The sequence below is a fragment of the Dipodomys spectabilis genome, unplaced genomic scaffold (genome assembly GCF_019054845.1).
Source record: "Dipodomys spectabilis isolate Male_0828 unplaced genomic scaffold, ASM1905484v1 ptg000227l, whole genome shotgun sequence".
NCBI classification, from domain to species: Eukaryota; Metazoa; Chordata; class Mammalia; order Rodentia; family Heteromyidae; genus Dipodomys; species Dipodomys spectabilis.
In genome coordinates this window covers 3,205,901-3,221,512 of record NW_024870904.1, presented here as the reverse complement: position 1 = coordinate 3,221,512, position 15,612 = coordinate 3,205,901, and positions in this window count along the sequence as shown.

The window sequence follows — 15,612 nt, the reverse complement described above, 5'->3', positions numbered from 1 at the left end:
TCACCAAGAAGTCATACCTTACTGTCCATCAGAAAACACACAGGAAGGAAACCTTATGAATGTCATATGTGTTGAAAGTATTTCAGCCAAGATCTACACGTTACTGTCAACCAGAGAGCACACACAGGAGAGAAATTTTATGAATGTAAGCTATGTGGAAAGTCTTTCACCCAGAACATACACCTTTCTGTCCATCAGAAAAAAACCCACCAGAGAGAAATGTTATGTATGTAGCAGGCATGGAAATTCTTTCACCTGGAAGGCACAACTTAACATCCATCACAGAACACAAGGAGAGAAACCTTATGAATGCAACCAGTGTGGAAAGACCTGGAGGTCACAGCTTAACACACATAAGTTGATTCACACAAATGAAATAACTTAGGATTGTACCAAATGGGAAAGTCTTTGACTTGTAAGACACAGCTCAGGGTTCATCATAAAACACACAAAACACAGAGACACACAGACACATGCACACCCTCACACACAAAGAGGAGAGAAATCCTATGTAGGAAAAATAAATGGAAAGGTTTTCAAGAAAAAGTCCTAGCTCAGTTTGTGTCAGAGAACAGACACAGGCGAGAATATACAAATGTAACAATTGTGGAAAGTCCTTTACCAAGTATTCATGGATCCAAGTTCATAGGACACACACACAGCGCAGTAATCTTAAAAATATGACAAATGTGAATAAGGGAAACCATGGGACCTATTATTTGCAATATCTAGTGTATGTATGAGTCAAGCAGAAAAGGTCAGATAATGTGGTGTTAAGAAAATGAACCCTTAGCTATGTATTTAAATGTTTTTTTTTTCTTTCATGCATTCCTTTCTAATGCATTTATAAGATTATTTCTTTGTTGCTTTGTATTTCCCTCCCCCACAGTATAATCCCTGCTTTCACTATATTTGATGTCGGTATAATTTGTGGAGGAGAAGGGGAAGAGCAAGTCATTTAAGCATACAGGTGGACCCGTTGCAACAATGAGAAGTACAAGTTGTCATGTCGAAAATGAACTTTACAACTTTGTTGGGGGGGGCTGGGAAGGGGTGTGAAGGGTAAACAAAGGAGGAGGCTGCAATGCTTGATAAGAAATGTACTCATTATCTTGCCCATGTAATTGTAACCCCTCTGTAGAGTATGTTCACAAAAAAATAAAATGAAAAATATTACAAATGTGGAAATCCTTTGATCAGAAAGAAATACCTCATGTTTATCAGAGAACTGACTCACATAGGAGAAAAGAAAGTAGTGCATAGAACATATGTGAAATGACTTTCAATCAGAACTGAGTATTCAGCATATGTGAGAGCAGAGACAGGAAAGAAATTATGAGTATAGAAAACATTTTGCCCGAAGTCCCATCTGTACAGGTATCAAAGACCTGGACACATGACAGAATTTCTGTAAATATAAACATGAGAGGAAGTCTTTCAACCAGAAGCCAACCTTCAGCAAGTATTAGAACATTCACCCAGGAAAGAAGCCCAATGTAGGAAAATCTTTGTCAGAAAACCTCTGTAAATTATACAAAGAAATCCTTCATGGCAGAGGTAAGCTAGGTGTGAAGAGAAACCATTCTTCACTCTTCAGCTTTCTTTGAGCCAACATTTCTCATCCTCTCATCGTGTTGAGTGGGGATGGTGTCATTCAATATTATCATTTGGCAAATACTTTTGCTTGAGCTCAAAATTTAAGGGACTTACTGCTCACTGAGTTGGTAAAGTACCCTTTCTTTCTTTTAATTTAAAACCTGCAATTAAAATGAGCAATGACACTCCCTCATGTGTTTAATCTTAGCTACTCAGGAGGCTGAAATTAGAAAGGTAGTATTTGTAGGCCATCCAATGCAAAAGCTTCATGAATATGGTTTCTTAGCCAATAGAAGGATGGATCTGGTCATATGTGCCTATCTTGTTTGCTACTTGTGATATGTAAGTATAAAATTAGTGCGTTGAAAGGCCCAGACAAAGAAGCAAGACTCTAAGGTGAAAAATCAGTGATACAAAAAGGCATCTGGTATAGAAGGTGAAGGAAGCTTCACAAATTTTGTCCCTGAATTCAGCCTGAGGACCACTAATATGATCTGTGCAAACAATGCATTCTTCCAATTATTTAGGGGAAGAATTTGGATGTGGTTTACAGAATGATAGGTAAACAGTCCTTTACCAAGTGATTGCAAAAGGACCTTTGCCTATGTCAATATGATGTTATGAATTTTATATCGTATTCTGTGGAAACCATGAGTCCTGCTTGGATCAAGTAGTTAAGATCTCCTGATCTAAAAGGGCACTTGTAAGTTTGTCTTTTAAATTGCAGGGGAAGCATTGACTAATTTAAATGAGCAGACTTTTTGTTTTGCTCCTCCTTAGGCTTGAACTCATACGCCAGGTGCTGTCCCTGAGCTGCTTTTGCTAAAGTGTAGCATTCTGTCACTTGAGCTACAGCACCACTTCCAGGTTTTTCTGTGCATGTGGACCTGAGGAATAGAACCCAGCTCCTCATTCATGCGATGCAAGCACTATACCACTTTGCTACCTTGCTTGTACTATAAGTAGACTTTTTATGTTAAAAGAAGAAAGAATAGGTTGGTATGGAGTATCCACCTTCCATGTGCAATTCCCAAGGTTCAATCCCCCAAAGTGAAAGGAAGAAAGTAGAAAATGGAATGATATGAAGTATACAGATACAAGAACAAAGAAAAATAGAAGAACAAAGGCAATGAGCAAGTTTTTAGGTTTTTGTTTGTTCATAATTGTTTCTTTTTTCTTTTAATTGTTGGCTGTGGGGTTTAAACTCAGGGAGGGCCTGGCATATTCCCTAGGCTTTTCACTAAAGGCTGGCATGCTACCACTTCCAGCCAGAATGTCACTTCTAGTTTTCTGGCATTTAATTGGTGATAAGTCACAATGAATTTTCTGCTGATGTGGTGCTGAGGAATGGAACCCAGTGCCTCATGTAGCAAGGCAAGCATTCTACCACTGAGCCACACTCACAGCCCTGCCTCCTTTCTTAAAACAGTGTGGTTGGGGCTGGCAATGTGGCTTAGTGATAAAGTGCTTGCCTACCATGCATGGAGCACTAAGTTTGATATCTCAATACCTAACAAACAACAAAAACTACCAAACACCCCTAGAAGCACTGGTGTTGTAGCTCAAGTGGGAGAGTGGTAGCCTTCAGAATAATGAAATTCAGGAACAGTTCCCACACCTTGAGTTCAAGCCCCAGGAATGTCAAACAACAACAATAAATGAGCAAATGAAAACAAAAATCCCAGTGTCATTAAGTTTCATTGATAAACACCACACACACACACACACACACACACACACACACACACACACACACACACACACACACACTCACACACAAACACACTTTTTTTTTTAAACCATATTCACCTCCTTTACTGTGTGTGCTCACCCTCCGGGCTCCAAATGCTACCTACATCCATAAGAGAACTTATTGTATGTTTCTCTTGTTTTTGCATTCTTATAAAAATTATTGTGGGGGCTGGGAAGGTGGCTCAGTGGTAGATTGCTTGCCTTGAATGCCTGAGGCCCTGGGTTCAATTCCTCAGTACCACATAAGCAAAAAGAAAATAAAAAGCTGAAAATGGCGCTGTGGCTCAAGTGGTAGAGTGCTAGCCTTGAGTGAAGACATGAGGGACATGGCCCAGGCCCCGAGTTCAGGCCCCACGACCAGACCACCCCCAAATAAATTATTGTAAAGGTGATATATATATACATATACATCTGTACATACATATATCTGTATGTCTATATATACATATATATGTACATATACATATGTATGTACATACATATACATATGTATGTATATCATACATATTTACATCTATGTATATATACATATGTGTGTATACATATATACCTCTATGTATATATACATATATACACCTATGTATATATACATATGTGTGTGTGTATATATGTATATATATATATACATAGAGGTATATATGTATGTCAAAGTTACATAAGCCAGGTATTGATTTCATTACTTGACTGATTACTAAATTGATTTCATTGATTTCATTACTTGTTGAACAATATGCATTTTTGCACAATTCCATCCCCTTTGGAAAGCAGCATTTATTTCCATATAACACAGTAAAATATACCAATATTAGGTATTGATCTCATTGTCTGGGTGCTGTCCCTCAACATTTTATCTTAAGGATCTATCACTGGAGCCATCTATCAATTTCTACCCCTGGATTTTTAGGTGATTAATTGTAGATAAGAGTTTCATTGACTTTTCTGAAAGGGCTGGATGAAATCTCAATCCTCAGGTCTCAGGTTTACCACCATGAGACACTTGTGTCCAGCACCTTTAAATATTATTATATACACTATGTTATTTGTGGTATGTATTTTCTTTTCATCATTCATGTGGCTTGATCTCTGGGCCTGGGCTCTGTCCCTCAGCTCTTCAGTTCAAGGCTAATGCTCTACTACTGGACCCACAGCACCACTTCCAGATTCTTCTATTAATGTGGTGCTGAGCAACCTAACCCACGGCCTCATGCATGCAAGGCAAGCACTCTCCACTGAGCCACTTTTCCAGCCCCTACAGTAGCATATTCAAAGGAATATGTTAGGTCTTGCATATTTGTTTGTTGCACAGATTCAACAAACCATAGAACCCAAAGACTTGACAAATATGGCACCTATAGTAAACAGGCAATCTTTGAAAAAACTGGCATTATCCTATGAACAAGGCACTGTAACAACTATTTAGTAGGATTTAAATTGTAATAGGTATCAGAGGTGATTTACAGTGTATAGAAGATTCCCTGGAGATTATATTAGAGGTGATTTGCACTGTATAAAACAATGTGCACAGGTTACATGAAAGCAAACTCAGAAATACATATCAGATGAGACAAACATAATAAATAGTAAAGTAATCACTAAAATGAAAGAATGTTAATATTGTAATATAAAAATAGTAACTATATCAGGTACTGTCTGATTTGAACAGAAGAAAACATACTCAAAAAACTCAATAAGCCAAAGAGACATACATTAATTATCAAGAAATAAAAGTAAATCAATATAAACATACCGTAAGCAATAATCAATACTAAAAAATACAAGTAGTCATATTATGAAAGGAAAAGAACCTCAGCACAAATTGTGTTACCAGGCAAATTATAAATCTGTATGCTGAAAAGTTCTATACTGAAAACCAAAGTCTACAAAGACATGATTAAAAGGCCAAAGAATGATAATTTCTTTAATCTATCATTATGATTGGAGAAGTAATATTCATCTTAATGACTGCCTAACTAGACAAACGGTCACTAGAAACACACACATGGATGGCATTATCTTTACTAAATGCTGCTTATAAAGCACTAAGCTGTTTTGTTTACCAAGACAGACACACTGAGAATAGATCTGAAGAGAAATTGTCTAGAAATGAGTATGACAGATATGACATAAATACAGGATAAAATCCAACAATATGTTTCTAATAATCTAACAGTAAAACAAACAGAAGGAAACTAGAATGGATATGTAAAAAATATATGTCTGCTATCATTGGGATTTATTCAATATTAAAGGGAGCCATTTTCTTCACTTGGGAAATAAAAACAAATTGGTTTCAATTTTGTATGGTGTATTCACATGTATATCTTCTGGTGGATTGGCAGAGCCATAGAATGTGAGGGAAATAGGGTGATGAAAGTAAAATATACAACTCAAGAGTAGAGATAGGAGGGAGAGTTTGGGAGAGAATGAAGGCATGGAAGAAACTCTATGAAAAGAAGGGTATTTTTACCTCACTCATATCATTATATCTCTCTATACATCACCTCCACAATAACATTAAATTGCATTAATTATAAAACAATACCTTCATCATAAGCGATTTGCTTAGTGAAGAAAATCTACCACAGTTAGAACAGTTACAATTGTTAGAAACACATTACAACACTTAATTTGAAAGATAAACTATTTCAGTTTAGGTTGCATATTAATTCTAGATAAACCAGTAACAATAAACTGTTTCATTGTAGTATCCAATTAAGTGTTAATGTTAAATGTTGAGGTAAGAAAAATCAAGGCAAGTACTTCCTGCTCAAGACTGTCATTTTGGCCTAGCTAGTAAGGAGGAAACTGAGGTCTGGAAGCCAGCCTGGATAGACAACTCAAACTAAGCAGCTAATGAACAGGTTAGTGGTATGGCTCAAGTGATAGTGCCAACAGTGAGTGAGGAAGTTGACTGACTGTGAGACCTGCAGTTCAAGCTCCAATAGTAGCTCAAGAAAACCATGAGGTATGTGTATTACATGTGTTTCTAAGTTAGAAACCTAACTGTAGTGATACTAGCACGTCTTCATCTCAGATATAAAGGGAAAAGAAGATGAGTGGAGAAGGTGGGAAAGGGAAGCAAAAGGTTAGGGAAAAGAAGGAAGAAGAGAGTGGTGGAGAGGAGGGGAACAGAGGGAAAGGGAAAAGAAGAGGAGAGAAGGGGAGGAATACTTCATGGCATCAGATATGACAGTAACTGGTCTGGGAAGATTGCTCAGTGGTAGAGTGCTTGCTTAGCATGCATGAGGCCCTGTGTTTGAATCCTCAGCACCACATAAGCAAAAATGTTGCAAGTGTTCTTTTGCTTCAGTTTGTAATGTACTCTCCTTGAGCTGAAGAGCTGAGCAAAAGCACCCAGGTCCACAGTTCAGGACCCACGACTGAGGGAAAAAAATAAGAAAGCAAGATTTGACAGTAACCCATAAATAGAACTCCAAAAGTACATCATGGAAAAAACAAAGAAACAAACAAACAATGTGAGTCTCTGGGGGATCACACCTGTAATCTTAGGTACTGAAGAAGGTGAGATCTGAAGATCGGGTCTCAAAGTCAGCCTGGGCAGGTATAGCCGTGATACTCTTCCTTGCAGTGAATCACCAGAAAACCAAAAGTAGTGCTGTGGCCAAAGTGGTAGAGTGCTAGTCTTGAATTTAAGAGCTGAGGGACAACATTCAGTCCCAAAGTTCAAGCCCCATGTCCTACAATATATAAATAAGTAAATAAGTACATAAATAAATAAATAAATGAGTAATAAATACAAACGAAAACTTTGTATGTTGAAAAACACTACCAATAAAGGAAAAAAAGCATGGTATGAGAGAAGTATTTGCATATATCTCTAAATGGATTTTTAACCAATATGAATTAGAAAATATAAGGATAATCCTTCTAGAAACACCTACACCAAAAAAATCTAATTTTAAAATGGGAAAAAGATTGAAGAGACTTTTCCAAAAGGACATACACATGTAGTACATTAAAATATAAAAGTAGTTTAATATCAGTAGTCATGAGAAAAATTCAAATCAAAATTCTGATAAAATAACTATTTTATACATGCTAGTATGGATATAGTTTTAAATAAAAACAGCAAAACTACTCTCAAAGTCTAAAAATGCTAGGAAAGATGTGAAAAGAATATGAACCTTGGTGCATTTCTCTTGGGTATATAATATTATCGAAGATGAAGCCAGTCGCCCGTGGCTCACACCTGTAATCATAGCTACTCAGATGGCTGAGATTTGAGGATCACGATTCAAAGCCAGTATTGGCAGGAACATCCGTGAAATTCTTATCTCCAATAAAAACACCAGAAAATCAGGTAGCTCCAGTGGTAGAGCGCTAGCCTTGAGCTAAAGAGCTGAGAGTCTATGCTCAGGCCCGGAGTTCAAACCTCTTGATCAACCAACCAACCAAACAAACTATCAAAGATGATACGAAGAGTCCTAAAAACAGCTAAACATAGAACTATATAGGAATATGGTCCAGCATTTCTATACTTGTGTGCAACAGCAGATAAAGCAGGGAGTACAACACATGCTTGGAGAATCACTTCTCAACATCTACTCACAATAAGCAAAACATTGAAGCATGTAAAACAATAAATGTGTTCAAAGGAGAAAACTTTACTACATTTTATGGCAGGGATGAACTTTAAGTAAAATAAGCTAAATAAAAGACACCATAGTCCCTGTATTGTTTATTTTCACAACCAGCTTCTATCTTATAATATCAGTGAATGCAAATATGCAAGCAGAGCAAGAAGAAAAAGGAAAACTGCAGGAACCACAGCAAGTGAGGTTAAACCAGAGAAAGATAATAGAATCTGGAACCTCAAATTATTTTATGTTTAGCAACAATTTTTCTGTATAATGAGTGAGAAAAATGTCAATTTTAAGAGCCTCGTCACCAAAAGAAAACTGATCAGTAAGAAAATCTACTTCCCAGATAAACCATTTGAAGAAAAGTAAAATTAGGAGAAAAATGGAGGAAAGAGAAGCTGAGAGGATGAAAGAGAAAAAGAGACAGAGAGAAAAATAGACAATGAGAGAAGAAAGAGAGAAATAAAGCTAGTGAAGCCACATGGTGGTGGCTCATGCCTGTAATCCTAGCTACTCAGGTGGCTGAGATCTGAGCATAGAGGTTCAAAGCCAGCCCAGGCAGGACCATCTGTGAGACGCTTATCTCCAATTAACCACTAGAAAACTGGAAGTGGCGATGTGGCACCAGTGGTAGTGTACTAGCCTTGAGCTGCAGAGTTTAAGTATAGCGCCTAGGCCCAGAGTTCCAGACCTACGACTGAAAAATAAAAAAGAAAGAAGGTATGGTAAAGGGAAACAAAGTGGAAGGCAACAATGCTTGATAAGAAATGTACTCACTATCTTGCCCATGTAATTGTAACCTCCCTGTATGGTATTTTCACAATAAATAAATATAATGCAAAAGAAAGAAAGCAAGCTAGTAAACATGAAAAATAGAATGAATTGGGAAAATAGGTAAGAGAACTCCTATGAGAGCACCATAGAGAAAAACAGAGATTTCTATAAATACCATCAAACTCAGCCTAAGTTTCAAGTAAAACAAAGATCACAAAGCAGTCCAAGAGTATTTACAGAGATTAATTGAAGTACTTAAAGCTAACTCAGTCCTGTAGAATTTTGAAGTTATGTTTGACCACACTATTTCAGCAAACCCAGTAAAATTTCATTAGGATAGTTTAATATTACATATGAGGATGTGATGTCTGAGCAGTTGCTAGCCATCCTTCACTCTCCATGAGAAGTCATCTCCTAGGTGTTACTGAATCACATAACTAGTGGGACAACTTTCTCTCACACTAGAAAATGTAGAAACAAACAAGCATATCTGCACTTAACTTGGAATGTCAGATTTTATAATCTGCTAAATCTCCAAGCCATCTTTAGTTGTTTTTGTTTTTTTTTTTTTTTTTGTCCCTTGTGGGGCTTGAACTCTGGGCTTGGGTGCTGTCCCTGTGCTCTTCAGCTCAAGGTGAGCGCTCTACAGCTTGAGCCACAACGCCACTTCCATTTTCTAGTGGTATATTGGATAAAAGACTCTCACAGACTTTCCTGCTGGGGCTGGCTCTGAACCCTGATCCTCAGCTCTCACCTCCTGCGTAGCTTGGATTATAGGTGTGAGCCACCCGCGCCTGGCTACATCTTTAGCATTTTTAGAAACATGTTCCTGAAACTAAATCTTTTTTGTTTCTTTTCTTCAATCTTGGTGCCCTTTGGTTCATAAAATGGAATGTCAAACAAAGTGAGAAATAAAAGAATCTCACTAGAGATCCTTTCATTCTTTCTTGCTGATGAAAATGAATAAAGATTCTGGAACCATAGCTGACTATGGAGTGCAAAGCTGTACTTCAGAGCACTTCCAGCAGCAAGGGAAAAGCAAAGTAACCTGAATTTGCAAAATAAAAACACCAACAGTGGGCAAGGAGGGACTGGTGCCTCTTCCATCCTCCACACCCCATCCCCTCCCCCTACCCCCACACACTTTCAAAGTATCTATGCCCCAATAGAAACTACAATTCCCAGAATGCAATGCACAATTCACCTAGAGGAAGTGGGCTTGTTACAGGGTTTTGACTGGCACAAGGCACTTGGTCCTAAGTGCGCAAGGATGCATGGGGACCTTTCTCTCCCAGCTGCAGAGACTTAGGTGAGTTTCTTCTTGAAAATTCAGTTTACCAAGAGAAATATTGTGAGACCAATTTAAAACACAAATGTATTAGGAGCATTGCATAATTGGGCTTTTTAATTCTTAGTTCTTTTAATATATTTGAGGTTATGAAACTACGTAGTTTTTATATGTTTTTGTTCAAAAAGTATGTTCTGCTGAATGTAAATTATGTCTCTGTTTTTCCTTAAAGTTTTGAATATCTCCCCTCTCACTTTACAAAGGTATTTGCAGCTGGGTGCCAATGGCTCATGCCTGTAATCCTAGGTCTCAGGAAGCTGCGATATGAGGATCCCAGTTCAAAACCAGCCTGGGCAGGAAAGTTCATAAGCCTTATCTCCAAGTAACTACCAAAACAATGGAAGTGGCCTTGTGGCTCAAGTGGTAGAGAGCTCACTTTGAGCTGAAAAACGCAGAGACAGTGCTCAGGCTGGGTTCAAGCCACAAGATTGATCAAAAAAAAAAAAAGTACTTGCAGACAATAAACTGATTGATTCTGGCATCATTTTTCCCTGCTCTAATATATACATATTATATATATATATTATTATATATATATGGAATAAAAAAAAACAGAATTTAAAGACAGATATACTTTATAATCTTTGAATTAAATACAGTTCTCAAAATCTACTCATGACTTTCCAAGACATTCCCAAATTCCATCTATGAAATTTTAAGGAGTTTTTGGTTATTTGTGTCTGAAATTTGCCTTTCCTTGAGAAGTTTTTTTTCCCTCGTTTTGTTGTTGGTCCTGTGGCTTGAGCTCAGAGCTTGAGCACTGTCTGTGAGCATTTGCTGTGCTGTACTTGCCTTTCTTTTATTAATTGCTTCAGGGGACTAGTGAAAAGTGTCCTTCCAGGGGTGTCTTAGAAAATGGTACTCCTCCTCCAAGACTGTTCAAAAAAATAATGGTTGTCTAGGTAGATCAGAATGAATGTGGGAGGAGGTAGAGTTCAGGGCAGGTCCAGGTTCATGTGAAGCTTCATTACTTGCTCCAAACCAGTCTGATTTTACTTTTCTGTTTTGCATATCCTACTTTGTTTTGATTTTCTACCTCTTCTCTGAACCTAAAAGTTCCTGTCAGCAAGTCTAACCCACATATCTAGGGGACCTCAGACTTGTCTTCTCAGACTGTATCCATTACACTGTGGAATAAATCTTTTGCCTCCCTTCCTCATATCAGACATCCTAAGCTTGTCTCTTAAGGGTTTGTTGTGATTGTTGATGATCCTTTCCCCACATCATGATTGGGAAGGATTGTGTAGGAAATTTTCATGCCTGATATTCAGTCCTCCAGGGTAAGGGTTTTCCATCCCTCATTTAGAGGACCTGAGCTATTCCTCATGAAAATGGAGATCATGAGGCACATTTGAATGTATAGATGGCAACACTGGAGCACTTATAAAATATGAAGGAAAAATAATTATTTCTGTAAAAGTTAAAAGTAAGTTCCTGAGAGGCAAGGACATACGGATCAGGTAAAAATGGGTGCTTCCTAGATTAGCTGTGTCCCATAGTTGTCATTGTTTTTGGTTACATTTTTCAGACATTCATTTCTAAGTTTTATGTTTATTGTACTAGTATAAATAGAATTTACTTCCTACATTATTTTTGAATTGTTCATTGCTCACAGACGTAAGTCTCATTATTATAAAAATAATATATCCTTTACTTCATTGATCAGAGTTATTGACTATTGCAGATCCGGAGGTAGAAGGTACAAGTATGGTAAGGTATTCAGGGACAGATTATGGTTCTGACTTCCTCTGGAGGAAAAGGTGAATCAATGGAAAAAGATGGAGCTTATGCATAACACTTGTAGAGTTCCTTTGGCAGGAGATGTGGTGCATCCCTCTTGGGTTCCACTATGCCCAGCGATTCCCATGGTTGTGATGATCAATCACCTGGAGGGCCTGTGGATTTCACATCTTGTCCACTGGTCTGCTGGTAGGAGTCTCCCAGTATGTAAGGTAGGACTGGTCTCAGAGGAGTGATGTGATCAGTGGTACCTTGCTGGCTCCCATGTTTGTCAGTTTGTGTGGACAAGCTCACCCTGACAATTTGAGCCTGACTGCTGCCATGAGGCCTATTTGATCTAATGCCTCTGACCATCCCATACCTCTGTTTCAGAGACCTGTCCTGTTTCATGGTTTTGTATCATTTACTGTGCAAGCTTGTGTTATGTATCCATACATGCTAGTAGTTGGGCTGGGTATGGTTTTCAAGGGTGGGGTGTTGTTTCATGCCTCTTGCAGGAACAATTATGTTCTCACTAACTGCATGAGTAATCCTAGCTTACTATGCAATCCCCTTAACTTACATTGCATGTTCAGTTGATAGAACCATTGTATAATAAGTTTGGGTGTCGGTTTGCAATTGAGGTTCAGGGGACACTTAGCCATTGCTGCCGATTTTGGGGAATATTGGTTGCCCACATGATTGCTACCCAGACTCTTATTGCTAGTGCTACTGCTTCTCCTGTGATCCTTGTAGAAACCATATATACAAAAAAGCATGTTAATACTTTAGTTTGAAATGTTTATGGTACCCTTGATATTCAGGTGGGAGTAGATAAAATGATTGTGATATGTTTTATGATTTGGAAACAGCAATGATGTATGTTGATGATCACATAGACCTGCTAAAGAGCCAGTTAAAAATGATGTGTCATGCTAATTGTCAGTACATCTGTGTTACTCCTCTTAAATATGATGGAAATATGACTTGTACCAATATCCAGTGACATATTTGAGGAATGTTGCCCTGTGATCATTTAAACTTAGGCATTATGCAGCTTCAGAGTCAGATATCTGGTATTGGTCACTCCACCATGCAGGCTTAGCTGTATCAGTTCTCCATTACCTGCAGGGATTCGCCTGGGGATATAGCACTCTTTTTGCTATTTCTTAGGCATTTTCCTGTTTATTGTTTTGGTATTTTTTTTTCTTCCATTCTTCCTGAGATGTATGATCTGCCGATTTTCCAGGTTCAGGCTGATAGACACTTGCTCAATTTACAAAATGAAAAAGGGGGAAGTGGTGCAGACCCATAGGTGCCAGGAGCAGGCAAGGTGTGAGCAAAAGCTCCACAACCATGGACTCCAACCTTCAGGGCTATAAGTACTTGCCCTTTTTGTAGAAGGGAGTGTTCCTTTTAGCTTCTGGGCCTAGGGGCTTACCTCTAGGTGTTTGTTGGACAAAGGTTGAACTAGAATGAGGAAAGATGCATATGGTATGCACTTGTTGACTCAGTGAGTACTAGAACAATGTGATGCAAGCACTGGACCAATCTGGAAAGTGTCTATAGCTAAGGTTATTGCTGGAATAAAGAGAGATTCATCATTGGCCTTCTCTCAGTCTGTTCCATTATCATCCCATTGCCCTTCCAGAGCACTGTTGGTGTTGTGGCTGTCCCGCAACAGTGGTAGAGTACTTACCTAACATGTACGAAGCTCTGGTTCAAGTCCTCAGTACCACATACATAGAAAAAGCCGAATGTGGAATTGTGGCTCCAGTACTAGGGTGCTAGTTTGGAGCAAAAATTTAGGGACAGTGTCCACGCACTGACTTCAAGCCCCAAGGCTGGAACATAAAAGAAAAGAAATGCAAGCTGAGTGCTAGTACCTCATGTCTTTAATCCTATCTATTCAAAAGCTTGAAACCTGAGGATCGCAGTCCAAAGTCAGCCTGGGCAGCAATGTCTGTGAGACACTTATCTCCAATAAAAACCAGAAAACCAGAATTGGTGCTTTAGCTCACAATGTAGAGCACTTGGCTTGAGCTGAAGGGCTAAGGGATGGTTCCTAGGCTCACAGTTCAAGTGGCATAACCAAAAACCAAACCAAACAAAACAAAAGGATAAAGGAATAAAGAAATTCATCACAAATGTAGGCTTGAACCATGAAAACTATATTTCAGGGATGGGAAGATGGTTCAGTGGTAGTGTGCTTGCCTTGCATGCATGAGGCCCTGGGTTCGATTCTTCAGCACCACATAAGCAGAATAAGCCAGAAGTGGCACTGTGGCTTAAGTGGTAGAGCACTAGCCTTGAGCTGAAGAGCCGAGGAACAGTACCTAGGCCCAGACTTCAGGCCCCATGACTAACAGAAAAAGAAAGAAAACTATATTTCACAGGTCCTCTTGGAAGCACTCCAGTTTTATCTCTTTGTCTCTCAGGAATTTAGTTTTAGGAAGGATTTTTTTTTTTTGGTTGTGGGGCTTGCACTCTGGGCCTGAGCACTTGTCCCTCAGCTCTTCAGCTCAAGGCGAGCTCTCAACCTCTTGAGCCACTGTGCCACTTCCCAGGAATTTAGTTTTAAAGAATGAAATTATTTTTTCTTTATATTGTTAGAAGTGCTTTTAAGTTGAAGTCTATACATTCAAATATGCTCTTTGACTCCCATTTTCATGAGGAATAGTTCTGGTCTACAATAGGGACATGTTGAACCCATACACTGGAGAACTAAAATCAAAAGGGAAAGTTTCCAATCCAATCTTTCCCAATTATTTTGATGGAAGGGAATACAAAAAATCCCAATAAACATGTAAGAGACAAGGGTAAGTTCTTTGATAAGAGAGAGGGAGACTGTTGTAGACCCTGGGGTGCCTGCCAGGAGCAGACAAAATGTGAGCAAAGGCTTCAGGGCCATTGACTCCCACCCTCAGCACTGCAAGTCCTTGCCCTTTATTGGTTTGAGGAAGTGTGTGTTCTAGCTTTTTGGCCTGGGGCTTTAACTGTCTGGAGGCTTGGGTGGAAAAGATGTATTGAAATAGAATGAGGAAAGATGTGTGCTGTTTGCACTTTTGGGCACAGTGGGTCTAGACCAATATTACTCAAGCATTTGAGAAATATAGCTGAACTGTGTCATCAGCCATCTCTCTGTCTCCTTAATTATCATCCCATTGGCTCTCAGAGCCTTGCTTGTGCTCTGATGGGATTGCAGCAGGAGACAAAAGATTTATTGCACATTTTAATGGATAAGGTCTGAGAAGACTAGTCTGAGGTCCCTTTGATATGTAGCCTAAAGCTACTGAGAGGAACTGTTAGGATCAGAGAAGAGGTAAGAAGTTTAGAGATTTTCACATGCAAAAGGAAAAGACAAAAGCAGACTGGTTTGCAAGTGATTAAGCTTCACCTCAACATAGCCTAGCCTAAATTTCACTCTTCTATCCCTCCTGCATTCATTCCTGACACCCTAAACCACTATCTCTTTGAAGGGAAATGGAGGTGATGTTCCATGTTCATAAGAATCCCTGTGAGGAAACTTTTCACTACTTACTTGAACAAATTCTTAAAGGAAATTCAAATAGAGCACAGCAAATGCTCACAGACAGTGCCCAAGTTCTGAGTTCAAGCCATAGGACCAACAACAAAACAAAACATAAAATCCTTAAATGAAATGCAAAATTCAGACAAAAACAAAAATTCATTTGATTTAATAGATAGAATTGGGGAGTTTCTGGAAAATTAATTGTTAGATTTTGAAAATCCAAATCACCAGAAGTATTATGCTGCATACTTACCTAACAATCTCACTATTTTATGCCAGTGTTTTCATTA